This window comes from Eupeodes corollae, chromosome 2 (assembly GCF_945859685.1).
Source record: "Eupeodes corollae chromosome 2, idEupCoro1.1, whole genome shotgun sequence".
In the NCBI taxonomy this organism is placed as follows: Eukaryota; Metazoa; Arthropoda; class Insecta; order Diptera; family Syrphidae; genus Eupeodes; species Eupeodes corollae.
The window spans coordinates 23,848,450-23,871,269 of NC_079148.1; the positions used below are offsets into that span (position 1 = coordinate 23,848,450).

The 22,820-nt window shown below is 29.4% G+C and overlaps 2 protein-coding genes across 3 annotated transcripts in view; one reads left to right on the forward strand and one right to left on the reverse strand.

The window, feature by feature from the left end:
• Positions 1-22,820, reverse strand: part of LOC129947430 (UNC93-like protein) — a 191,119-nt gene that overhangs the window by 50,055 nt on the left and 118,244 nt on the right. Inside the window, exon 2 of one of the 2 annotated variants that reach the window (XM_056057981.1) lies at positions 788-901. The exons of the other annotated variant lie outside the window; for it this stretch is intronic. The gene's annotated coding sequence lies outside the window, so the exon portion shown is untranslated. The remainder of the gene's footprint in view (positions 1-787; positions 902-22,820) is intronic. 2 annotated transcript variants of the gene reach the window in all.
• LOC129947436 (protein stunted-like) overlaps positions 1-22,820 on the forward strand; it is a 75,682-nt gene that overhangs the window by 18,602 nt on the left and 34,260 nt on the right. The window lies entirely within an intron of this gene.

Here is a 22,820-nt window from a genome sequence, read left to right on the forward strand (position 1 = left end):
TTTTCTTTGATTAATTAATAACTTTTCAGTCAGTTAGTTCTTTTTATTTTGTATATTGTATACCAAATATCTACCATCAAAAAGAACAAGAACAACTTCAAAACAATTCTGACGTTCAAAGCATCATAATCGGGTTATTAATATTTGTCCACATCCGGCATTTTAAATTCTAGTATAACAATATATCCATAATTTACAACATTCATACTTATATTATTATTTGTACATGTGAATTATTTACAATTATTTGTCAAATTTTTGAAAACAATCATCAATCAGTTAAGTTCAAACCATTTGTGTAGGTGTACATTTTCGTACGTACAAGAGTACGTTAAGATTTTTATTTGTAAACTCGTTTGGTTTATTTTTGTTGTCTTTTTTAATTCTGCGCACTTTTTTCTTTTCTTCAGTTGTTTAAATAACAATATTTGAAAAAATAAAGTAAATGATTTATCAAAAGAGGTAAAAGAATTTAAGGGTATGGCTTTTAGACGTTAAGTCTGTTGCAACACACAGTTAAAATTATGTGCACGTAAGAATTCTTTTCTCTTTTAAATTCTTTTTGGTCTTTTCTCAAGGCAAAGGATTAAACTTAAAACTTCAAAAAAAACATCTTTTCTTTAAAATTATTTTAGGTAGTTTTTATCAGATGAGAGTCTACACAATTTTGAAGCCTACTTTAAATTTTAAAATTAAAGTTAAACCTGATTAAACGCATATTTAAATTTTTGGGATAGAAGACTACAATAAAAAAAATTCCAAGTACTAAATTAAACCAAAATCTTACCTTTTTTTTATTTTTTTCTTATTTTCGTTGGTAAAACACTTTTTATTATAATTGGAGACGTTTTGAAATATTGAAGTTAACGGCGCTACCTTCTGAAAAAATCCACTCAACTATCTGAAAATAAATAAAATACACACAAATCAGTTGAAAACTTTAGAATAGAAGAAATAAATATAAAAATTATTCAAAGAAATTGAGTATATTTTTAACAGAATATTTAATAAATATAAAAGGGCGTATTCATAGAGAATTACTAAAGTCGTGATTTCTTGATCTACAGTTTAAGGCTTGTGGGTCAAATAAAGACAGTTCTTATTCATAGTCAATTTGTCTGCTGTGTTTAGTAAAACCCCAGGCTAAGGTTGCATTCTACTACAATTATACTTCAAATGATAATTTCAATTTTAACAAAAAGTACGAGATCAAATTTTCAAACCACAAATTCTTGATTTATTTTTCCTAATTAATAAAATGAAATCAGCATCGGCTTTGTTACTAAATTACCGTCAATATGTTTTGAAAAATCATGGATAGCAAATTTCAGGAATGACAGTTCTTTTTTAAGAATCATTTTTCGAAACTTTATACTTTTTATAAGTTGTTTTGATATTAACTCTAAATATGAATCGGCATAAAATAAAAAAATGTACATCAAGTAGAATAGAAGATGGCACCATATATATGCACTTTGCATCACAAAAAGGACGGCATTTTTCAGGTTTTTACGCTTTTCGTCGAATTTGCGATCTTCCTAAGATTTACGAAAACATCAGAAAAAAAATGTCAAAAAATCTGTGCACAAATAAAAATACAGGCTTATTCTGCTATTCATCGGGGGGAATTTTTCTTGAATTTTCACTAATCATTATTCTGCTATTCATTCGAAATGAATCTGTGTCTGTCGGTAATATTGCGCGGTATTCTTCTATGCACGTGAAAACATTCACACTATACAATTTAGATCCGCATATAAAATGCCACGGATTTTTCATTTGATGTCTGGTTTGTTAATTTTTGTTAGCAAAATATAACCGAAAACAAATTTATTGCTTAATTTAGAATATTTGTTTTATACATAAAAGAATATTAACATTTTTAGGGGAACTTTGTAACATTTCTCCAAAGCTCTCGCTTACAATTGGAATAAAAAGTCAAATACTGCACATTTCCAAAGATTACACAAATTATTCTGTGTAGGTTAATTGATTAAACTCAATTTTTGTATAAATCAAAACAATTTATCCAACATTCCCAAGATTTTTACATGAACAGCTGTTTATTTTAATGTCAAATTGGTTTAGGATAATGTAGTTCATCCGATGGATAGCAGCATGCAAAGTCAGTATGAAAGAGAATCGAATGCTTGAATCGAATATACGATTCACGTGAATAGCAGAATAGAGCTGATAATTTGAATAAATAAATTAATAAGTCTATAAGACTTTTCACAAATTATTTGAAAACTTCCACTATTGTCAGAAAAACAGATCTTCTCTATCGTATTTCGCTATTTTTACAGATTTTTCAAATGCAATAAATCTTAAAGGAGTCATCTTCTCATAAATAATTATTTCCACACAAACTTATTGAAAAATGTATTCCCAACAGTACATATCATATTATTTAAATATTAATTATTCTAAACATATAAAATGACAAACCAATTATTTGAACACTATGTACATAGCCAGTTGTAAATGACAATTTAAATGTCAATAAATTGTCAGATTTGTCAAAGTGACAGATGAAAAAATATGTGACAAGCTGATTAAAGACTATTGCGTTTGGTGTAAGTAAGTGTCTTACTGTCTTTTGAGTTATTATTGAGAATCGTCTTACTATGTTATTCTAACAAATGCTTTTCTCATTTAAAGATTTTTATTTTTGCGAGGAAACATGACAAATTAATCACGTTTTATTTTCATCTTAATAGTAATATAATTTACCTATACAGTTAAGTCTGAACACATAGTTTGAGAATTATTTACAAATTGTTTAACAAATGTGTTGCAACAATTTTGTCTGAAAAAAAGATCTTTCATAAAAAAAGACAATATACGAATACAGTATTTTAAGATAATAAACAAATTAAACAAGTCAAAAATAATTTGTAAGTTATTTAAAATACTAAAATACGTATAACCATCAACGCCCGGGTGGAAACATTTGAATTGCTTGGACTGAATTATGACAAAAAAGGAATTAAATTATTCAATTTATTATAAAATCAATGGATTAATCAAATTATTTATTATCAACACTTTCGATCGATGTAATTTCGTAATTACGTTTTTCAAGTCAATAAGTTGTGCGTATATTTTCTTTTCCACTTTGCAATATCAAATCACATTTCTAGTTCGTATTTCCAAATTTTCTTGAATGGATTTTTGAAATATTAAAGTTTTTAGTATTCCGAAGGAGAAATCTGACGAACTTTATTTAAAATCTTGTTTTTTAACGTTTTTTTCCTTTTTGGGAGATTAATTTTGTATATAAACTTTGACAGAACTTCGTACTTAAAGTCTTAGAAAATAGTAATTTATGGGATAAAAGAAACAATGTATTCATATAAAATAATTTTTTCTCACATACACTTGTCTATGCAATTAAAAATTCCTTAAATAGGAAGTAACGGAAATGTATGTTAATTACATTTAAGTATATTTTTTTTGGTTCATAAAATAATATAAAATTAATTTTTTTTCTTTAAACACTTTAAAATTAACCGAATAGGCCAATAACTTCTTCAAGTCTTTGGCAACAACTGTCAAAATAATTGTACATTATGTGTGTTATATTTAATTTAATTTTTTATTCTTAAGGGTTTTAATTTATTGTTATCATTTTTTTTGCTTTGCCAAAAGATAACATCATTCAAAAGACAACAATATGTACCGAAGCAGAAGAAGACCAACAAGATATACAATTCTTCTTGTTGTTAAGTTAAAATGTTAATATTATGCTTCTTCTTATTGAGAACGCATGTGATTATTTTAATTATACCCCAAAATATATATTTACATTAAAAGAAACCTGTCACTCTAAATTTATGATCGTAGAAAAATAATAATAATAATAATAATTATCTTTAGTGTCTTTTCATATATTAAACGGCAAAAAACCTCGTTCGGCTTTTAAGTAAAGTCACACTTGTTTGTAGGCTGTAATACTTTAAGGAGCTTTAATTTATAACCCAATGTCATATAAAAAACGCTTCTAAGTTATAAAATAAAATCACACCTTAAAGCAATGATAAGAAAATTAGATACGTACTTATGTATGAAAACATAAACAAAACCTAATTTTATTGTCTCTTAGGTCATAATCAAAAACTATGAGAAGTATTGTTACGATTTTACTCAAAGTCTAAATTTGACATATTACGAAATTTCCAATAAGAAGTATCATTTTAAATAGCCTTCTATTTCGGTAACTGTCACTTTTGAAGCTGTCACTTTTAAAGCTGCCAACGGTGTTAAATCACACGATGTTGGTGACTAAAAAAACTTGTCTCCAATAAATTGGTTGAATTGATGCGTTACGCAAACGTTTTTTAAAAGTCAATTATGAGAAAGTCTACTTATTATTATATAATATAAATCAAGTGACAGCTGTCAAAAACACCAATTTAAAAAAAGTATTGCCGGATTTCAAAAATATCAACTAAAAGTTTAAGAATTATTTATGGTAAAATTTCATTAACAGGATATGATGCTGCTACCATTACAATGAAATTGATTTTTCTTTCTATTCCTCTTTTTCATATTGAAATGTGAACTCCTCTTTAAAAAAGCTTACATGTTTTTACTAATGTTAAAATTTAAGGAAAAAATAAAAACCACTTAAATACATAACACGCACATAAGTTCGTACATCCCTACTTAAAATTATTATAAACTTAGGTCTATTTATAATAGTTGAAAAGTTGTTAAAAATATCAAAACAAAACGAACATGTGAGTAGAACAGTGGAAAAGAAAATGATTTAATAAAAATAAACAAACCAAACAAACACACAAACAGCAATTTTATGTATATTTTACCGGAACTAAAAATTGAAAGGAAAATCCAAAAAGAGGGACACAAGTGTAAAGGGGTTGCAACAAAAAACTATTAGTATAGATTTTTTTTCTCTAAATCTCATTTAACAATAGAATCGCACGCTGAATATTGCTCTGTCAGATTTTCTTTTGTTATAATAATATCAGCAACAACAAATGAAGTGACTACAATACCTCTATCTATAGAAACTAGTTAAACAAAACAAGAAAAAAAAAACTAAATAAAAACAAATTAACTTCATATTTTGAAGTAGTCCCGCGAGCGTTCTTTTAGCTGCCATGACAGTTGTAACAATAATTATTGTTACATTTGAATTTCCCTGACTACTTCCGATTCAAATTATTATAGAATAAAACAAAATTAAACATTCTGAGAGATCATTAATATTGAAAGCTATCAATGGTGTGTCTATGAGTCTGGCTTTTCCAGCATGCTGCTGATGCAGTGCCATTTGAATTTTCAGGTTTATTTTTTTTCCGTCTTTCTTAAACAAATTATTTAAAAAAAAATCCATAAAATTTAACCGAAAAAAAAAGTTTAAAAAATAAATGAGAAATCTGATAAAACAAATGACGACCTGCACGAATTACCATTTTAACAATTTACATACCTCCCATATATAGTATATGAATCGGTCTGTGGCATGACGTTTATAATATTGAACAGAAGTTGAAGAATTGCAAGTCGCGTTCAACGCCACCGCCGCCGCCGATGTTTTCGTTCGCATTCGCGTCAGTCTTTACAATTTATTGGAATCCAAAATAAGAGCGAGCTAGTGTGGACGAAGCCGAAGCCTAGGCCGAAGACGACAACGACAACGACAACAACGGGGTGTTAATAAAACTTAATATTATTAGTGTAGACGAAGATTAATGCAAGTCACAAGAGTAGGTGACAGTGTGACGGTAAAATAATTGCACGTGTTTGCATTAAATATTTTTATTTCATTCATTTTACTGATGTCTTACCTCGCTCTACCTTACCTACTGAGAGAGTTTAACTTAGGTATAAGCTTGTCGTCATGCGTCAAGCGTAGCGTCACTCGTCTCTGAGCCTTAGTCTGAGGCTCATGAGGTGAACCCATATTGAACTCGGTTTTTCTGGGAATGGGATTGGAGTAGGTAGAATTAATATTTATTGCATAAAAGACCTACCTCAATTAGAAATATCTATCTATAACTGTTATTTTTTATTATAATGTACAATACAAATATGCAACAAGATAAAATTTCCGTAAATAAATCGCAGAATGTTATTTGTCGTAGTACATTTTTAAGGTACAAAGAACTAGGTGCGATTTGGTGGTGGATATATCTTTTGAATATTCAATTTCCTTGCAAAGTGTAAATCGGCCTAAAAATTTGATTAAGAAACTAGATTTAGCTTTTTCTTAAACAACGAACAAAAGGAAAAGTATACTTCAAAAGATACAGAATTTAAAACAATTTAATTTTATTTTATTTAAACAGTTGTTAAATTTCAATTGCTAAAAAAAAGAATCTTTAATGGGGAGCACAAATATCTTTCTTTTATTTTTATTTTTTATAAGAAATGTTCTGTTCCTGCATTGCAATTTTTAAGTATGTACATACTTTTATATGAAAACATGCGCGAAATTTAAACTGTTTCTGATTGCAAAAGCTGACATATGAGCAAATAAAGACAAAATTTATGTGTTTTATCTAATTGAGGCTCCACGTGATAAAATAAAAAAATAATAAGATCAAATCGAAACTTTTGACGTTCAATGAATTATTTTAAATTATTATTTTATAGTCGTCGTTTAAAATAGGCAATTTCTATCAATATAATTTATTCATTTATGAATAAGTGAACTGCTTTTTGTTGAAATTGGAATTTGATTTTTCTTTGTATTTACAATGTGAACGGAACTTAAACTAACACCAAAATATCATTGCAAAATATAGAGTAAACATATATCGTGGTGAGTTCCAAGACAGTGGAGGTGAATTCAGAAACCACCACTTAAAACAAAATAATTATGTGACGTCTTCGGTGCGGCTACATATGTCATTAGACCTTTTTTTCGTCGATGATAAAACTCGTACAAAAGATTTAGTACGCTTCGCTTCATGGTTAGTGCGTAAGGCTGTCATGGCAGAGGTCTTCTGTTTTATTCCTGTTTTTGCTACGAAAAACTTTTTTCCGCAAGAGGAAGAGTTTTCAACAATTTCAAGAGCAATCCGTTCGGATTCGGCATAAGAACTGTAGGTCCCCTCTGTAAAGTTAAGAGTTGTAAGTAACTAAGCTATTGTTCTACGGACTGTCTGCGCCACCTAATTTATTTATTTAAAGATTTTATTTCAACTTTATTTCTTTTGGTCAATCTCATGACTAGAAATTTGTGGTGGTATGTGATAACAAGTAGATAGTATTTACTTTTTGAACCCTTCTCGTGCATGTATATTGCAGATTTGCTCAGTTTTGCTTAAAAAGGTGAGTTAGTCTTTAGGTATTCAAAATATCTGTTAAATTGTTAAATGTTATTTTCTGTGGTTCCCAAAATATACTTGGTGGACTAAAAACCAATCGTCGTATTTATTTGAATATTTATGTCTCTAAAAATGATATTTTATCTGAACTATCATCTCTTGATGGCTCTCCTACTCTTCCGCCTGACAACATTCCAGCTATTTTTGTTAAAAATTGTAGATATAATTTAGTAATCCCGTTTCATATAATCTTTAATCTTTCGCTGTCTACAGGTGTATTTTTGGATTGCTGGAAGTACTCATTTGTCACCCCAATTCATAAGTCTGGTACTAAGCAAAATATTGAAAATTATAGGCCAATTGCGAAACTACAATTGGTCCCTAAAGTCTTCGAAGCTATAGTCAAGCGAAAACTCTATTCTGTCACTCGGTCTCTTATATCCGAAGATCAACATGGGTTTGTAAGTGGTAGGTCTACGGTAACAAATTTGGCAATTTTTACCAACTTCTGTCTTCACAGTATGGAACGACGCTTTCAAGTGGATGCTATCTACACAGACTTTGCTAAGGCCTTTGATCGTGTTCAGTTTCATATTTTAGAGCGTAAATTATTGGGCTTGAGTTTCCATGCTACTTTACTGAGTTGGGTAATGAGTTACTTAAAAAACCGTAATCAATATGTGAAATTAGGTTCGCATTTTTCGAAAACGATTTTCAATCATTCGGGTGTTCCACAAGGAAGCCATCTAGGTCCTCTTTTGTTTCTTTTATTTATCAATGATTTGCCTAATTTTATTTTAAATTCAAGTGGATTACTTTTTGCGGATGATTTTAAGATTTTTAGACAAATTAAAACTGTGTCTGATTGTTCTCAACTTCAACTGGATATTGACAGGCTTACAAATTGGTGTGATATAAATTGCTTGTATTTAAATATTCGTAAATGTTCGGTGATGTCATTTACTCGAGCTAGAAATCCAATTTTGTTTGCATATAACATCTCTAAGAGTGATCTTAATCGCGTTACGGTGCAAAAGGATTTGGGGGTTATTTTTAATTCTCAGTTGAGTTTCGCCTTGCATATGGACTTTTTGATCTTAAAATCGAATGCTATGCTTGGTTTTATATTTAGAAATTCTAAGGAATTTAGCGACCCTTACACGTTAAAGACTCTGTTCGTATCCTTAGTTCGGTCGAATCTTGAATATTGCTGTACAATATGGTCACCCTACTACAACAAAGGATCATTACGGCTGGAACGTATTCAAAAAAGATTTACAAAATTTGCTTTGCGTAGAACTTACTTGCATATTCTGATATGCCTAGCTATAATATAAGATGCCAATTAATTCAATTAAAGCCACTCCAAAACAGACGAGATTATTATTTCGCAATGTTTGCCAGGGACATTCTGTGTAACCACATTGATAGCCCTTAGTTGCTGTCTTTATTTAATATCTATGCTCCTGCGCGTTTCCTACGATCTAGAGAAAACGACTTCTTTTATATCCCAAGACATAATACTAATTACGGTTTGAATAATCCTATATGCAATGCTGCTTCCTGTTTCAATCAATTTGAGGATTTATTAGATTTCCATTTAAGTCGAAATGAATGTAAGACTCTGCTTGTAAATAATATATAATTAATTAGATTTAAGTTTAGCTTATAAGATATTCTATGAAAGTCAAATGTACTTGTTAGAGTTAAATAAATAAAAATTTGTAAAAAAAAACTCTCAACAGATAAATAAGAGAATAAGGCTATATTATTTTAACGTTGAGTAAATCGATATTTTAAGAATAGAGATCGATCCTCATAGTTACAATTCCTTTGTTTTAAATAAAATGCTTTTTATGAACATTTTTTAATAACTTATTAGTATTTAAAAGCAGGGTTTAAAAATAAGACTATAGTAAAATAAAATCAAACAAGAGAAATGCTATCTTAAAATTCAAAACACTATGCCTTAAAGGTTACTTTTAATGGCTGTTCAAGCCTATCACGAATTCTATTGTAATCGGTAACTTTTTATTTTAAAATTCCGAAAAACTGTATCACGAAATTCTTTCATAATGCAAAATTGTATGAGTTCTTCCACTACGAACGTATTTGGTAATAGTTTTTTTCGGGATTCGAAAAAGTTTTAGAACTCCTGGAATAAGCAAAATGTATTGTTTAAGGACTTGAAACATCAACATTATTGAACAAATGTAGTGATTTTTTTTGGAAAATTTCTATACTTTCGATTGGATTCTTCTGAAAAATATTCAAACCTAGTCAAAAATGGCATTTTTCATCACATACAAATACTAAAAAAGTAATATCATGTTTCATTCTTAAAATATTTAAGATGACAGGTTTTTTTGAAAATGTGTATCAATTCTGTAGTGTGGTCTGATTACAATAACTTCTAATTGAAAGTTGAAAAACAGCTTATTTTTACTAATATGATTGTCAAGAAAATGTGTGTTATAGTGATATTAAAACTAGGAAAAAACATTAAAAAACAGAGAAAAAATCCATTTGAAAACAATAAAATTTTGTGTACATACGTCACAAAAAGAAAAAACTATCCCAATAACTAATCTTTTACAGAAAAATATAGCTACAAATCGATTAAATATGATATAATAATAATTAATTGTAGTTTCCAACTTGCATCATACAAAAATTCAATTAAAAATATTTCCTAATCACCTAAACACCTACACTTAAACCCAACAGAAAAAATAATGTGTAGATATGATAAGATTTAATGATGCTCTCACTTTTACTTCACATGGATGTCTAAAGTCTTTTTTCTTAATTTTTTAATTGATAGCAAGTGTCTTGAATTTTTAATTAAATCTTTTTCCTTTAGCTATCTAATAGCATTTTTTTTTCTTACCTACCAGCCCGTTTACCTATTAGTATTAGATGTGATATAAAAAAATCAATTTTGTTTTGATTAAGTGATTGAATTCAGCCCAAAATTGCACGGAAACATCATTGAGGTAGTATAATAAAATCTATACGATTCTTAATGTAATAAAAATAATAATTATAATTATCATAATGGTCAATATACTGACGTATATACATATGTATGTCTGTAAATATTATAAACTTTCATACATGTACCAGAGAAACCCATCATGACAGTTGTACAACAACACCAAAAATAAAAAGCTCCAATCAACTTTACTATAATTTACAAACAGCATCAACTCGTGTTTGAAGTAAACTGACTTTGACAGCCAGCTGCTACTGTTGAAGCTGTCACGAAGACATTATGCATTGGACAATGTTAAATATAATTCTTATTTAATTGTCACGGGATAATAAATATTTAAATAATTGCAACAAAAAAAACCTACTATATGAGATGTACATTGTACATAACAGCAGCACTTTTAAAAATCACAAGTTGCAGTGGCGCTGGCTGCAATTAAAATTTATACTATTGAGAAGTGTTTGATCAAGATCTACCTGCTACCTGTCAGTGTCAGATAAAAATATATTTCACCATATTCAACTCACATGGCACAAACCGAATCCTCTCCGAATGTATGTACATACATCGAACGAGTATTTTGAATATAATTTTCGAGTTTTTATTTGTTGTTGTTTTCAAATTCCAAACTTGACGAGCTCAAGTTCTTATCTTTCTGCGAACAATAAAGTTGGAAACACAAGAAAAAAAAACATTATACGTGGGTCATAAATCCACAGCACAGACTGTAATTCACTCTCCACAAAAATGCTGTACTACATCATAAATAGCAGCGCTGTTATCAATCCAGGTAAAACTGAAGTGTTAAGCTCGAGTCTTGCAGTGATTTACGAGCATAAAAATGAAGGTGCAAAATTTAGCTTTGCTCTTTTGTATGTATATGATGGATGGTTCAATTTCCTTTCTGCCAATTAAGAAGTGGTGAAACTTTTCACTGGAATTTACTTTTTTGATATAATACTCGGTATAATCAACCGTGTTATCGGTTGGGATTTATTTTGCAGATCATGTGTTTAAATATTTGAGAGTAAAAATTTCTGATTTTCTGCGACAGATTTATAGATGGACCCGCCAGAGAGTGTACTTAATAAATCCAAGTGGATGTAAATATTTTGTTCTGTTTGCTTTTGCATCATCAAGGAGATTTTGACAGTAGCTTATTTGTACTCGTTCAGAGAAATTATCAAGGTTAGTGATGTGCTTGCTGTTTTTTAAGTCGTTTTTTATTTAAACGTTTTTTTTTGAATTTTTAATGAAAATAAAAGCCACCATGACCTACATCTATTTGAGCAGTGTGTGTTTAAACAGATATACACAAGTTACCTATATATATTATCTGGATTCATATAGGCGCCTACTTGTGGCGTTAATAATTATTATTTAATAACTTTACTCAAGATTAAGTTTTTGAGGTTCTCTGAAGGACTGCATCATCACCAGTTAGCAGTTGGCAGTTATTTGGGACTTGTTTTTTTATTAATGTGAACCTTTATGACTCGTATATTCTAACCTCATAACAGTTATTAAAATAATAAGATAAATAACTTTGTTTCGTAAATATTTAGAGATTTATATAGTTTACTTTTGTTTATGAACAATAAGACTACTGGTGCCAGATTTTATTATTGGCTTACGATAAAAGATCTTCTTGAATAAAATTGTATATTTAGGTTAATCTAGAATGAAAACCTTAGTAGCTTTGTAACTGAAAATAGACTTTCAATTTGGATTTGTCAAGATTAAAATCAAAACGGTTAAGGCCCTATAATCAGATAATTAAGGTCTTGCTTACATACAAAAATAAATTGAACAGAACAAATATTTTGTAACCACAATTTATTCAACTGAATTAGAGAAAGAAGAAGAAAAAAGAAGAGGATCTAATATTCTGCCTTGTGGAACATCAGATTAAAACAAAATTAAATAAAAAAAGAATTGAAATAATATTATGCTAGAGGTTTTTTAAAGTTAGACATTGAATGTCAGGTTCAAAGTAAAGTAGAACCCTTTTTGTCAATTTTCTTTACATTAAATTATAATAAGGAACTCCGTTTGAGGTAATTATTTTAAGTTATTCTTAATAGAACAATAGACTTTAAACGCTAAAAAAAACCTAGTTAAAATCTATTTCACAAAGAAGATCTACAATTACAAATTTTGTCTCATAAGAATGTCGTGGGTTAAATAATAATAAGTCATCAATGATATGAGCCAAATACTATTACAGAATTATTTCCTTCTCATGAAATTTTAAATGAACATATGTATATTCAACTTTAAAAGTCTTCAATCGATTATGGAGCATTGGCATATATGTACCCTATCTTTGACTAGGCTTCACAGAAAAAAATCTTTTCCCTGTATCACAAGATTTCAGTAGTCATTTTTGTACCTAATAGCGAAGTTTTTGAATGTCGGAAATAGAGCTTTGTAAAGAAATTCTCACATGACTTGAAATTACAGAGAATGTTATCTTAACACCTTAAGAAATTGACTTTTTGGGTAGTTTAAAAAATAAATATTATTCTGATTTGTCTTGTGTCCATCTTTCTAAAAATTCTGTAAAGTACGATTTTAAAGAAATGTGATGAAACCAAGTTTTACAAGATTTGTACATTTTGTACCTAATCATAAAAAATGTCATTTTCTTTTGGGAAAAGTAGTTTTTTAATTGATAATATTCGAATTAAATTTAATCAATCAAAAAATTCACTACAAAATTTGACCAAGAAACGAAACAAATCAATTTCCGTTTCTTTTATTAATTTGACAATTGAAATCGACCATTTTTATAAAAGTGACAGCTATCCACTACTTGGGCAGCTGTTACTTTTGAAGAAGTCTTTTTTGACATTCAAAAACTTCGCTATTAGGTACAAAAATGACTACTGAAATCTTGTGATACAGGGAAAAGATTTTTTTCTGTGAAGCCTAGTCAAAGATAGGGTACATATATGCCAATGCTCCATAATCGATTGAAAACTTTTAAAGTTGAATATATGTTCATTTAAAATTTCATGAGAAGGAAATAATTCTGTAATAGTATTTGGCTCATATCGTTTTCTAGTGGAAATGACATATTTTAAAAGGTTCACATTGGATTTTCTTCAGACTTCTAATTTTGAAGTTTTCAAATTGTATCTCCCCTACTTGATAGTTTGAAGGAGTCAAGAAAGTTAGCCACACAACTAAATATGTTTTAAATAATAAAATGTCAAAACGCGTCACGTCAAAAATTCAATCAAAGTGTAAACTCTGCCCAAAATGTAGTAAGACTCTTAAATGATTTTTTCCAAGATGGTGGACTGTTGCACTGGAAAAACCTATTCTATGCCATTCTTGTCTATTACAAATTTCATGCTAATCGGAAAATTTTACGAATCCCGAAGAATCGTATCAAGAAATCCGTAGTATTGCAAAATTGTATGAGATCTTTCACTAACGAAGTTATTTGGTAAAAGTTTTTTTTTTTCAGGAATCGTAAAAGTTTTGGGGCTAAACACTTTGACACCTTAAATTATGTCATCTCAGTTTTTCTTTACAAATATTTTAACGACCTTAAAAAACTATTGAACCCATAAAATCATAAAGGATTGTATTGCCTTAACTTTTATTTATGCTTATAAATAATTAAAACCATTAAACCAATGAGTTACGTATTATGATGATTTGGATCATAAAACTTAACTTAGCCTTCCAGGGTTCAAGTTTAAATTAGTTGCTCACAACTTAAATATTATTTATTGATCCCCTACGCCTATATCTTGTTACATATTAAAGTTTAACTACAATTTTGTAAAAAATACATAAATCTAAAAATAATATAAAATTTATTTCTATACTGCATCTGTATGTTCTCAGGACATGCAATAAAATTGTGTTTGCAAATGTATCTTTCCAATTTAAATATGGTTGGAGTGGAAGGGTTGGGAGTGCCTCTTTTTCATTCTCTTTCTCTATGTTTTCATTTATTTATATTTTTTGTTTTGTTTATTATTTTTGTATACATTAAAAACCAAAGACCAACTGGTTCTGATTTCGAACCTCCATGCATCCAGCTGGATTTTCCTGACACCGATATTAATAATTGGTAAGTACGCTGCAGTGCAGTGCATGCAGAAAACCTGCTTTCTTCTTGCATGTCTTGCATTAAAGAAGTTACCTACCTTACCAACCTACCTATACCCTGACTAGAGCCAGTATAGTATAATATTGCAGTTGAACATGCCCGGTCGGTAACCAATCTGGCTCGGCGCTGGTGGTGGACGGATGAGAACGGCCCAACGACGACATAACGACACGACAGACGCAACAAAACCAACAACCATCAGCAACACCGACAGCGACGACGACGCCACCATCATCGTCATCATGGTCGATGTTGTCGCTATACCGTCGTCGTCGACGTTCGTCGTTTTCTTCGTCTTAAGTCGTCTGCGCGAGACTAGTTAAATAAGTCCTTGGTCTCAGTGCAGTGATTATCTATATTTGGAATTGAAAACAACCTAAGAATAAAAATTCCACAACAACATGTTTGTTAGCAAAAATATATACAATTTATACCAACGTGCTTTTCTTAAATTAACCACCATCATCCATGCTAACTGCTTATAACCTAGCAAACATTTCAGACAACCGATACGAAAACGACGACGCACATATCGGCTAGATTAGACTAGGCTAGGCTAAGCTAGCGATGATTACAGTCGTGGTGGACGACAACGGACGTCAAGTCGACCGACAGAACGTTTGTTCGTTCAATTGCGATGTTGGATTTATTTTTAGCATCTTTAGTCTAGTACCTATCTACGAGTATAACGCATGCTAGAAAAAGTATCTACAACACGCATAGAAGAAGAACCGGAATTTGCCATTTGACCACAACTATTTTTTCTTTTCGTCTGTCTTTTCATATATTTAAAGATACTCCCATATCTAGATTGTAACTTTTCTATTTTTTTATATCGTCTCTATACTCATGTCCGATTTTATGTGTCCCCCAACTTATTTCCGAAGAAGTCAGGCATCTCCAGGATTGTAGTCTGAGATGCACAACAGATCTTTGCAGGCTGAAGTTATGGTTCCTTCAATTAATTTTATTTCTGTTTTATATATTTTCCAGATGTGAGTTCTTATAAAAACTCCGTATGAAATCGTATATAAGTTCTAGTATGTTCGAATGTAACAAATTAAGCTGAAAACTTCTGCATAACTTTTAACCGCTTTTATCTGGATATTTGTAGTAAATTTCCGGAATCTCAGACTCATAGCTGTAAACCTAAGCTGCCAAAAGGCGAGAATTACAAATGTATTTTACCTACACAAATCGTTGTCGTTAATATGGCCGACTGACCATTCTACCAACAACGACGGCGACGATCGACGATCGACGATCGATGATCGACGATATCTCTTGAATTGAAAAGAGTTCAACTTAAGTTGGTTTACCACTGAACTGCTCTTGTTGTTAAATGGAAATCAGCACCACGAGAATGTTGAATAGATCAACACACCCTTAAGATTGTTTTTCATTTAATTTAACAAAACATTAAAAAGTTTTATTTATTAAACAAATATTTATGTATTTTGTTTTTCATTCGAATAATTATATTGCAATATAATTATAATTATTTTACAAGTTTATTTCCTTGCATCGCGCAATATCTATGTGCACACAACATTATGTAAATTTCTCATAAGTATTGTGAGAAAGGAACCTTGTTTCTCGAGAAATAAATATAAATTTTTGTTTAATAATTATTATATCAGTTTTTCCTTGGATTATAAAATTACAAATGATGCAGGTAGTATTAGTATAAGAATTAAATGCATGTAACATGTAGGTACTGTTTGAACAGTTGAATTGGTTATGGAGAGACATTGCAGTGGTGTGAGAAAATAATAATTACATAAATTCTTGAACTCTATTGTTTAATTGTGATTTACCTTAGATTTTTGTTTAAAAAGATTTTTATCAAGAGTACGGATTTTTGTAGATATCATGAAAACAATAAATACGTGCTAAAAATTTAAGACCATAAACTGAAAGTATAGGAACATGTTTTATTGCAAATTTAAATATTGACAAACAAAAACGTTGCACTCGAATCGTGTAGTTTTTCATATTTTTGGTTTCTTATAAGAATTTAAATTCTAGCAGCTACTGTTTACATTCAATCGGTTGTAAACGATGTTTCAATTTTAGTTTTAAAATATACATTTTTGGTATGCAGTTATTTAGAACTTATTGATACACGTTTTATGTATCAATTCTGTAAAAAAGTAAAAAAGATATCAATATTTTATATTTAAAAAGAGGCTGGGATGCGACCCACACTGATAACTTCCCATCCTGTCTGTCGATTTGTCTTGCTTAAAAATTTGTAGGTTTTCGTGTTGGGTTAAAAAAGTTGTTAGTTGAATTATTCTTAAAAAAATTAAAATTATTGACAACATTTTTCATATAAAGAAAGAGTTTAGTTTGAAAATCTAGTTTTGTTGAATAAATTTTTAGTCGAAAACAAATGTTTACCAATTTAAGCAGCACTACTTAAATTTTTACAAATTGTTTGAATGAAATTAATTTGAAAGATATCAAGAACATCAATTTTTACCAAATTTGCGTTCTATCTCTTGTAGATTGTATTTTTTTATGAAAAAATGGACTGGATTTTTATTAAAAAAAACTACTGAATATCAAAAACAATAATTTATTTAATTTTTGAAAAGCTAATTAAGTCGGAAGTCAATTTTTATTAAAAAAAACTGTCAATTCGACTTTTCTCAAAATTTTACTAGATGTTGAAAACAATATTTTTCTTAAGTTCAAATTAGTTGAAAGCCATATCTCAAAGTTTTTAAAAGATATTTGAGTCAATATTCAATTTTTACTAACTTTAAGATATTTAGGGTTAACAAAAATTTTAAACTGCTATGGTAAAAAAACCACTGGTTCTTGAGCTATGGACGACGACTCTAAAGACCTTAAAACGTCGAGAAATGTCAAAATGTTCAATTTGACAAATCGGGCCCCTTACAATAACGTCCTATGGGAAGTTAAAAATTATTGAAAGCTATTGATAAGTTCCTGAGAAAACTTGAAAACAATGTATGTAGCTTTCTATTGGGGGACCCTTATGGACCAAACAAAACATGTTTGTATTGAAAGAAATTAAACTAAGAAAAAAAATTGTCGAAAATTAAAAAAATCTATGGGTTTGTTTTGGAGAAAATTCGAATTTTCGATTTTTGACCAAAAAATTTGTATTTATTATTTTTAGTCTTTAAAAAATGAAAAAAACGCATATTTTCAAATTTAAAGTCAATCAACCCAATGCTTTGGGTCAAGGACAGACAGACGGGCGGACGGAATCGGGGATCCACTTTTTTCGACTCCTGTACCATTGTAATGTCATGTTCGAATAAGATCCCGAGTTCGAAAATTCTTACGAATTCTAAAGGTGCCATATAGTTCCCATAATATGTCGAAAGTAAAAACTTTTTTGTAAAAACTAAAAAGTTTTTTTTTACAAAAAATAAAAAAGAACTAAAAATTACTAAAATATGATTTTGACTTAAATATCTTAAGATCGAGAAAATATATTGACTTAAAAATTATTTAAAATTATGTAAAATACTATTTAAAAAATTTCGTAACACTTTTAGAAAAATTCGACTGACTTTTTTTATATTGTACGCGCACTCAAGGGGATATAAATACCCTTATAATGATTATACACAGTGCGAGTAATTAGGAAGGGAAGATAGGATTTGAAATGTGACATTGCAATGAGCGGGAAATATTGAGTCTGATAAAGCATTCCATATTCGTGTAGTGCGACTAAAAAAAGGATCTCTGTACTTTACAGTACGACCGAAATTGGGCTCAAGGGTAAACTGATGGTCATTCCTAAAAGAACGAGTATTACGGTTTCTAAGTTTCAGTTAGACAACGGTCGCCTATCATTTGTAGAGCTCTCTTTTGAATTCTGTCCAATAGACTCAAGTGGGTTATAGGACCACCTGCCCAAATATGAGAATTGTTCTCAAGTTTTGGACGAATATAGGCTTTATAAATTATAGCCAGATCAGAAGGTTTAAAAAACTTCTTGCTTCGTTGGAGAAAACCCAACCACTTAACAGCATTTTTGGCGATGTCAAAAATGTGATCACTCCACAATAAGTAGTTTGTAATGCACATACCTATTCTTGCGACCGTAGACGTACACGGTTTTTGATTCCCCAATGAACAATGCTGTCAAGATCAGAATTTAATGAGCTTATCATACGCTGCCGTTGATAGTCCACATCCACATCCGAAGAACAAGGATGAGAATCTTAAAACGAATATGAAAAGCTGAGGGTACTGTCATCCATGAAAAAAATTTAGTGGGTTAGATGTTTCAGACAAAAGATCATTTATAAAAATGAGGAAGAGCGTCGGAGACAAAACGAAGCCCTAGGGCACACCAACGTTTATTTTGTGAATATCAGATTTGAACCCGTCCGGTTGAATTGAACGATCCAAAAGGCAATTTCTAACCCAACAAGGAAGAGATTTATCGATAACAAAAGCACGCATTTTTGATAAGAGAGCTTGATGCCAAACTCTATTAATACCTTAAAAATATCAAGTGCAATAATCTTACTTTCTCCAAAAATTTGTTCCACTGTTCGGTGAGATAAAACATGAGATCACCAGGTGACCTATTGCAACGAAAGCCATACTGCCGGTCATTAAGAAGCTTTCGTTCTTCAAGATATTTTTTAAGCTGAAAATTGATCAGCGTTTCCATGACCTTGGAAAGAAGGGATGTAAGTTTATATAAAAAAAAGTTTAAAATACTAAATTTAATTGATCAAACTTATTAAAAAAAAATATTTCTTAGCATCTCTTAAAGCCTTATCCATATTTGAGTTAGGAGGGTGTAAAAGAGTAATGTTGAACAACGTCTACCAAGTCAGCTAGTATAACAATATTATTGAATATGACCATATAAAATAGCTATTTAATTGTTTGTGTATATAGAAATGTTGACCTAAGTACAAATTTTAATAACTAGTATTGGATTTTAATTTTTAACGACAAAAGTACATGCAATGTTGATTTATATCGGCTTACCTTAAACCTACATAACTAAACTTACTAGTTTCTGTGTATATTAGTCACTTTTAAATTCTAAATTCTTAATTTAATTTTAATGTGATGTTTTTGAAAAATAAGCCAATGCAAAATAAAATATTCAAAATTTACTGGAAATGGATTTATACATAGGTTATTATTTTGCTTTTAAATAGAATTTTATTCAATTTTGTTGTACATTCAGAAAAAAAAAACACTAAACAAAATTTTAAGAATATTTGATATTGAAACCAAAATATGAGAATAGAAGCATCAGGTTTGTGACCATACGAGTACTTTCTTTGAAAATGCATATGAGTAAATTTGTTTTTATTTTTGCTAAGTATTTTTAATACATATGTCAATATTTTCAAATGAAGTTTATAATTTAATCTTTAAAATCCACTTACATTAACAAATAAAGGCATACAATTCGTGTGGTAATAAAATGGTGTAGTTGTACTACCTTTTCAGTTAAAATGAAAAATGTTTGAAAGAGAAGAAAAATATATAAAATACACTATTGGTAGTAAAATTTAACTGAAATTAAATATACATATCCTTTTATCACAATCAACATAAATTATATTTTTGGCATTCTATAAATAGTATATTAAAAAAATCCCAAAAAACGCATCGGCAGTAGCCCGATTTTTGTACTTAAAAATTGGTACAAAGAATATCTGTTGGAATAATAAAAAAACAGCACACAAATAGAAGAAAGTTCTGTGAAAAGTTAAAATTAACTTTAATAAAAACACTAATAAAATGGACAATTTTCAAGAAGAAATGGTAAGGAAATTGAGATTCTATAACAATAGTTCATGTAACAATTGCAGATTTGACATAAAATAAAAACTTCAAGAACTGGGGGTGTTCATTGACTACTACATTAACATGTGGCATTGAAACGAGCTTGAAGCTCGTCTCAATTCTTTATATAACTGAATCGAGTTGAAATGAGCTTGATTTGACTCGATTCCGGTCGGGGATCGGAGTCGATTCAAAATTTGTGAAGAAAAACCTGTGTGGAGGAGTTGGCTTTACAGATAATGTATTATGGTCTGTTTATTTGCATGTTTGTGTACAAAAAATATAGTTTCGTTTTTTAAAAAATTGCATATGTAGTATGCAATTGAATGGTGCTAAACCATTCAGTTCTTCATTGTTTAACACGAATCAAACTATCTCACTTGCACTTCATGAGAAACATCGAAACGGTGGAAACACCAATCTAAACTGAAATTAACCTTAAGTGGAAACATAACAAAACTTAATTATCTTCTCTATTCTTGCAAAATAAGCCCAGTAAGTATATTTCTATTAACAAAACTAAATAAAATCAGATTGATTTTTTTTCGCCAATGGAAAACACATGATTGCAAATGCACAACTACTCAACGAACACTGCCATCGAGATACGAATGCAATATCAATCGTACCAACATTTGAGAACAAAATCACATAAGATCCATAAATGTCAAAAACCCATCCGTATTAAGATTCTACTTTAACTTTTATCGGTAGTATTCATACTACGGATATTATTTTTGTTATTCGTGTAAAATCCGACCAGATAAATAGATAGATACATAAATTCTTAATTTTTTCTTATTAAAGTTTAACAATAATTCTTACTTAAGATCCGACTATACTATTGATAGATGTTTCAACAAAACACGGGTAATTTTAAAACCCAAAGAATAAAAACAAATAAAAAATGGTCGAACTCAAGAAAGTCAAGTGTTTTTTTTATGATTTTTTTTTAAAGATCTTTGGGCTGAACGTCAATTTTACTTTTTATTTATAAAACTACCTACATATGTAAATTAAAAAAAAACTTCAATTTTATTTAAAACAGAAAATAAGAAAACAATTGCCATAAACATCTCTTATACTTTCTCAGTGTAAATTGTCTAGTATCAAAATTGTGTCACATAGAATCCAGAGTTAATTTTGAATTAGGAAAAAACCTTAATTCCAAAATTTAAAATAAAAATGAAAAATGTATGGAATTCATAAACGAAATAAAATTTAGTACATTACAGGGATTTAATTTGATCGAACTATTTTTGGAGAGATAATTAAGTTTTTGCCATTCCATGTTAAAAACAACTGATACAATATCAATCGAAAATGTATGTACATATATATGTATATAGATATGAGTATGTATTTAATGAAGCTCGATTCAAATAGCTCCTTCTTCTAATTCAAATAAAGGAAATATTCACCTGTTCATATGAAGTGTCTTTCAAACTTACCGCCAATTACATAAATAATTGTAAAATAATTTGTTGGATCAGCTGTGTTGTTTTTAAATTTAAAACAATCCCCAAATTAGATACAAATTACAGCTATTTTATTGAAATTCACTACTGAAAAATATGATTTTCAATTTTGGATCATTTAGAAAACTCAATCTGTAATATCTTCGATGTGGAAAATCAAAGCTTAAAAAATGTATCCCAAAACAAAAACTCAAAACTGCTTTCAATGTTGGAATATTTTGTATTATAATGTGCATAAAAATGCTATTTGTTGAATACAATATAAGAAATTATAAAATTGAGTGCAAATTTTATATAAATGTTTGACAATATAATTCTCAATGAATTAGTTACAGCTGATGGCGCTATAGATAGTTTATTTCATATCTTTTCCGACAAGAGACACACTTGAGTCTGTTTAATCTGGGACTTTCCAAAATAACACTAATTAAAGTCAATTTAACTTTGATATGCCTACTTAAATGCAATATAGGTAGCTACTTAAAAAAGTACACTTTACTCAATCAATTCATAGAAATCCAAAAATATATTAATCATGCATTATCGTATCTTTTAACTGATATAGGTAAACGTAGAGCTTCATAAGTCAATGGCCATAATGTTGTTTCAAAAAGAAAAAAAAACAAAAACACACTCAAACTCAAATAACAAACTTGATACCATCGCATTCTTGTGTTTTAACACAATTTAAATGGAAAATCGTTCGTCTCGGAAGCACTCCAACCATTCCATCCAATTAGCCATATATGTAGACGATTTCAACACATGATTAAAAAAATTATTATAATGATAAATCAAAAGAAAAATTAATAACTTTAATTTGACAGTTTTGTGGTTTTTGACCTTGCTTAAGAAAGATATTGTATCTTTTGGGCATAAACCCAAAATAGTTATCTGTTGAAAAAACGTAACTTCCGTAAGTTAAAAAAAAAAGAAGTTTATGTGTCTTTTGTTTTTAATGCTTCTATTCTTAACTGGTGAACCTTCAATTGACACGTTCAATATATAATTCTTCTAGACGCTATGAATGCGTACCTTAATTTTAATACTGGTTTGGTTTGGATTGCACTATAAACTTTACGAAAACCATGCATAACCTTCTCAAAACAATT